Below are 6741 nucleotides of genomic sequence, written 5' to 3'. Positions count from 1 at the left end.
CTTGTATGTCCAACAAATTCCAGTAGAAAGAGGGAGACAGTTGGGCCTCTGCCTGCTTTTCTTGTCACTGTTTTCATCCGGCTTGAGTGCCTCTGCATCAGAAGTGCCCTGGTTCTGGAATGACAGCGAATGATCTGACTTGCCTGATGGTGGAGGCAACAGAATTGTCTGGAAGCCGCTCTGGGTTACCCACACAACCAGCTGACTGGGATCACCCCACCCACCTAGCCCCAGTGCCCCAGGATCGGAGGCTTTCCTCCCTCCCCACAGTCCCAGGTGCAGGCAGCTGGCATCCAGACAACACCTGAGGGTTGGCACCTGCCTGCAGACTGCCTTGGATCCAAGCTGTCTGCTCTTCCCCGTTGACAGGTGTGTCTGCCCACATTTGCTCCTGAAGGAGGGAGACGGACCGTCTCTGTGGGAAGATGGCCCATCGATGGGACACAGACCTACCTGAGTCTTCGCAGGGAGCCTGGCCTAGCACACCTCCCTGGAAGAGCCAGGATGCAGGACCCGGGACTCAGTACCCAGTGATCTCTGTCTGTTCCACTTGGGACTTTCAACTCCTCCTGGGCACTAGTGTGTCATGCCCTTGCACGACCATCTGGAGCTTGCCTTCTACCCTAGAAATTCTCACTTCCAAGTTTTAGCCACGAATCAGGGAAGCAAGATCATCAAGGAAAGAGAGGGAGTTGGCACTGCATTGCAGGAGCTGTTTTAGAAGTCCTCAGGCGTCACCGTCTGCTTTTCCTAGACGATCTAGGGTGGGGGCAGGGGGCTGGCTGCAGGTGGGGGAACACCGCTGTGTGGCTCCTGCATCGCCATCCTTTGTTCCCGGGAAGTCCACCGACTCATCTCCACTTAGATGTCCCCGAGGGTTGTCAGGCTTGCACGTCTGACCCTGGAATCTATGACCCCCGACCCCAAACCTGGCGCCTCCCCTACACTGTCACCTCTCACAGCCGATAGCCTGGCCCGCCACCTACTCACACAGGCAAGAACCCAGAGCCGCATTTAGACCCCCAACGCCTTTGGATCTGTCTGGGTGTCACCATCTCCGTGACTGTCCCCCCAGGTTTCCAGTGGACAGCCCCATGGGGCTGGTCAGCCCCCCTCATTCCCCTGTTCCACACGGCAGCCTCAGTGGCCCTTGTGGAGGTGTTGCACTATGGTTACCCATGCATCGATGCTTGTGTTCTCCAACAGACTCTGTCTCTGGACACACCCTGATCATTTCTGCGGCCTCGAGCCTGCAGCGGCTGTCCTGCCTCCCTCCTCCACCGCCTCCCAAGGAAGGTCTCCACCCACCTAGCACCCAACCCTCACTTGGTTAAATCTGCGTGTCCTTCAGATCTCGCCTCAAACTCCGCCTCCTCAGAGACGCCTCTTGGACTCACCCTCATATCACATCTGAAAGCAAGCACAGCACTGATCAGTTGGCAATTACACTATTTACTCATTATATGACTTTGTTCATACTTGAGCCTCCCTGCAGTTCAGTAAGCTCCAAAAGGCTGTGTATGCTTAGTTGCTCAGTTGAGACTGCTTTTTCTCATCATTTCATCATTTTCCTCTGAGCCACCCCCAGCCGCATGCAGTAAGCCTGACCCACAGAAGAGATTAATAGGTAAGTATTTTTCCTAAGCATCGAGGGAGAAAACATACTTCCTTGAGCACCAAAGCTTTGAAGCACTAACCCCCCAAAATAGAAATTTATTATATCTAGTTGGAATTATCACTTGAAACTTCTGAGTCTTTGAGGGACTTGGAAATCCTAGTCTCCAATGAATCAATCTTATTGATGAGATGACTAATTAGTTCTTCAACTTTGTTTTATTAAGATAGTCTATCTCTGTGTCATAGGTTTATTTCTGTCATATGTTAGATTCCACATACAAGCAATACCATATGATGCTTGTCTTTCTCCTTCTGACTTACTTTGTTTAGTACGATAATCTCCAGGTCCACCCACATTTCTGCAAATGGCATTATTTCATTTTTCCAAGGCTGATATCCCTCTGAATATATGCACCACATCTTAATCCATTCATCTGTCAGTGGTTCCATGCTTGCTTTCGTGTCTTGGCTATTGTGAATAGTGCTGCTATGAAGCCTGGTGGGCTGCCGTCTACGGGGTCACACAGAGTCGGACATGACTGAAGCAACTTAGCAGCAGCAGCAGCAGCAGCAGCTATGAATGTTGGGGTGATGTATCTTTTCAAATTCTAGTTTTGTCTGGATAAATGCCCAAGAATGGGATTGCCGGATCATATGGCAACTTCATTTTTAGTTTTTTGAGGAACCTCCATACTATGTTTTTCCCTTTTTAACTGCAAAGGCAACAATAAAAAAAAAGTTAAATGACTTTACTGGCTCCCTTCCAACAGTTTGTCAGACAGGGCTCAGCTTTCCCACTCAGGCTGTAATTACCCCTCACCCCTATCCCACACCTGCCTTCAAGTAGAGTCACAGCCTAAATGTTTCAACTGCTTAGTCACCAGCCACAGTCAGACTTGTGACACCCCAGAGCTTACCGTCACCTCTGGCTTGCCGTGTGAATCGCTCTGAGAACTTCTCTGGCTCTGGTGACTCACGCCCAGCGGAGCGGCTTTTCCACAGCTTGCTACAACTCAGATTTTAATAGCCCTGAGCTGCTGCTCGGCACCAGTATTTCAAACCAAGAATAGAAACACAGCTAAACTCCCCCAGACGTGATTTATTTTACTGCTAATGAGGCGAGTGGAAGAGATTTCATCACACAGTTGTTTCTGTGTAAAAAACATCCCTGTGTCAGATAATTGAGGGTATGCCTCCAAAGATCAAGAAGAGCCAATCACAGGATTTTGTCCAATAAGCTTTCACTTCTTAAACCCACAACTAACTCCATAACCTGCCCTAGCTCTTCAGACTTTTGTTCTTGATGTTTTCTCCTCTTTGATTTACCCTTGAACCTTGAAGGGTTCCAATTTTTTTCCAATTAAATTATAGTTGATTTACAATATGTTAATTACTGCCGTACAGAAAGTGATTCCGTTATAAAAATATATACACACATTCTTTTTTAATAGTTATTCTTTTCTGTTATGATTCATCACAGGATGCTGAGTATGGTTCTCTGTGCTGTACAGTGGGACCTTGTTGTTGGCCCTTGCGTTTATAAAGCTTGCATCTGCTAACCTCAACCTCTCCCTCCAACCTTTGCCCAACCTCTTGCCCCTTGGCAACCACCAGTCTGTTCCCCATGATTCTGTCTCATAGATAGGTTTATTTGTGCCATAGTTTAGGTTCCACATATGAATGATACCATCTGATATTTGTGTTTCTCTTCCTGACTTCACTTAGCATGGATAATCTCAAGGTCCATCCATGTTGCTACAAATGGCCTTATTTGGTTCTTTTTTATGACTGAGTAATGCTTCATGGGCTTCCCTGGTGGCTCAGAGGTTAAAGCGTCTGCCTGGAATGCAGGAGACCCGGGTTCCATCCCTGAGTCGGGAAGATCCCCTGGAAAAGGAAATGGCTGCTGAGCGCCGAAGAATTGATGCTTTTGAGCTGTGGTGTTGGAGAAGACTCTTGAGAGTCCCTTGGACTGCAAGGAGATCCAACCAGTCCATTCTGAAGAAGATCAATCCTGGGATGTCTTTGGAAGGAATGATGCTAAAGCTGAAACTCCAGTACTTTGGCCACCTCTTGCGAAGAGTTGACTCATTGGAAAGACTCTGATTCTGGGAGGGATTGGGGGCAGGAGGAGAAGGGGACGACAGAGGATGAGTTGGCTGGATGGCATCACAGACTCGATAGATGTGAGTCTGAGTGAACTCCGGGGGTTGGTGATAGACAGGGAGGCCTGGTGTGCTGCGATTCATGGGGTCGCAAAGAGTCGGACACAACTGAGTGACTGAACTGAACTGAACTGAACTGACCCACTCCAGTACACTTGCTTGGAGACTCCCATGGGGGAGGAGCCTGGTGGGCTGCAGTCCATGGGGTCGCGAAGAGTCAGACACGACTGAGCGACTTCACTCACTTCACTAATGCTTCATGGTGTATAGAGAGCATATATACCATTCATCTGTCCATAGACATTTAGGTTGCTTCCATGTCTGGGCTATTGTGAATAGTATTGCTGTGAAAACAGGGAAGTATGTATCTTTTTGGATCAGAGTTTCATCTGGATAAGCCCGGGAGTGGAAATGCAGGATCATATGGTAACTCTATTTCTAGTTTTTTAAGGAACCTCCATACTATTCACCATAACGGTTGCACCAACTTACATTCTCACCAACATTGTAGGAGGGTTCCCTTTTCTACACACTCTCTCCAGGATTTATTGTGTGTAGACTTCTTCATGATGGCCATTCTGCTGATGTGAGGTGATATTTCTATGTAGTTTTGATTTACATTTTTGTAATAATTAGGCATATTGAGCGTCTTCTCATGTGCCTGCTGGCCATCTATATGTCTCCTTTGGAGAAATGTCTGTTTGGGTCTTCTGCCCATTTTTGATTAGTTTTTTTTTTTTTTTTTTTTGGTGTTGCATTGTATGAGCTGTTTGTGATTTTGGAAATTAAGCCCTTTTTAGTCACACAGTTTGCAAATATTTTCTCCCAGTCTGTGGGTTGTCTTTTCATTTTGCTTATGGTTTCCTTTGCTGTACAAAAGCTTGTAAGTTTGAATGGGTCCCATTTCTTTATTTTTGTTTTATCTCTATTGTTTTGGGAGACTGACTTAAAAAAACATTGGTACAATTTATGTCAGAGAATGTTTTGCCTATATTCTCTTCAAGGGTTCCAAATACTTTTGACTGTAAACCCAAAAGTATTATTTTGCATATTCTAGTTAAGGGTCTTCCTGACAAGGGTTGTATCTAGTGAATTAGCAACTCCGAATCATTTTACTTCAATTAAACCTGACTTAAGTGCTCAGCAGTAAAGAATCTGCCTGCCAATTCAGGAGATGCAAGAGATGGAGGTTCCATCCCTGGGTCGGGAAGATCCCCTGGAGATCGAAACAGCAGCCCACTCCACTGTTCTTGCTTGGGAAATCCCATGGGTGGAGAAACTTGTCTGGCTACAGTCCAGGGGGTCACAAAGAGTCGGACATGACTTAGCAACTAAACAACAGCAAAGTACATAGACAGTTTGTAGAATGGACTGACTGTTCTGTCTTTGGTGATGAAATTTGCAGGACATTCCTGAAATGATAGCCTTTTTAAAATCCCCGCTTTCAGTGCTAAGAGGAAAGTTCATAGCAATACAGGCATACCTCAAGAAACAAGAAAAAGTCAAATAAACAACCTAACTCTACAACTAAAGCAACTAGAAAAGGAAGAGTTGGAGAACCCCAGAGTTAGTAGAAGGAAAGAAATCTTAAAAATTAGGGCAGAAATAAATGCAAAAGAAACAAAAGAGACCATAGCAAAAATCAACAAAGCCAAAAGCTGGTTCTTTGAAAGGATAAATAAAATTGACAAACCATTAGCCAGACTCATCAAGAAGCAAAGAGAGAAAAATCAAATCAATAAAATTAGAAATGAAAATGGAGAGATCACAACAGACAACACACAAATACAAAGGATCATAAGAGACTACTATCAGCAGTTGTATGCCAATAAAATGGACAACGTGGAAGAAATGGACAAATTCTTAGAAAAGTACAATTTTTCAAAACTGAACCAGGAAGAAATAGAAAATCTTAACAGACCCATCACAAGCACGGAAATTGATAATGTAATCAGAAATCTTCCAGCAAACAAAAGCCCAGGTCCAGATGGCTTCACAGCTGAATTCTACCAAAAATTTCGAGAAGAGCTAACACCTATCCTCCTCAAACTCTTCCAGAAATTGCAGAGGAAGGTAAACTTCCAAACTCATTCTATGAGGCCACCATCACCCTAATACCAAAACCTGACAAAGATGTCACAAAAAAAGAAAACTACAGGCCAATATCTCTGATGAACATAGATGCAAAAATCCTCAACAAAATTCTAGCAATCAGAATCCAACAACACATTAAAAGATCATACACCATGACCAAGTGGGCTTTATCCCAGGGATGCAAGGATTCTTCAATATCCGCAAATCAATCAATGTAATTCACCACATTAACAAATTGAAAATAAAAACCATATGATTATCTCAATAGATGCAGAGAAGGCCTTTGACAAAATTCAACATCCATTTATGATAAAAACTCTCCAGAAAGCAGGAATAGAAGGAACATACCTCAACATAATAAAAGCTATCTATGACAAACCCACAGCGAACATTATCCTCAATGGTGAAAATTGAAAGCATTTCCCTAAAGTCAGGAACAAGACAAGGGTGCCCACTTTCACCGCTACTATTCAACATAGTTCTGGAAGTTTTGGCCACAGCAATCAGAGCAGAAAAGAAATAAAAAGGAATCCAAATTGGAAAAGAAGTAAAACTCTCACTGTTTGCAGATGACATGATCCTCTACATGGAAAACCCTAAAGACTCCACCAGAAAATTACTAGAGCTCATCAATGAATATAGTAAAGTTGCAGGATATAAAATCAACACACAGAAATCCCTTGCATTCCTATACACGAATAATGAGAAAGTAGAAAAGAAATTAAGGAAACAATTCCATTCACCATTGCAACGAAAAGAATAAAATACTTAGGAATATATCTACCTAAAGAAACTAAAGACCTATATATAGAAAACTATAAAACACTGATGAAAGAAATCAAAGAGGACACTAATAGATGGAGAA

This window comes from Ovis aries, chromosome 1 (assembly GCF_016772045.2).
Source record: "Ovis aries strain OAR_USU_Benz2616 breed Rambouillet chromosome 1, ARS-UI_Ramb_v3.0, whole genome shotgun sequence".
Lineage (NCBI taxonomy): Eukaryota > Metazoa > Chordata > Mammalia > Artiodactyla > Bovidae > Ovis > Ovis aries.
This window is presented reverse-complemented; position numbering follows the sequence as displayed.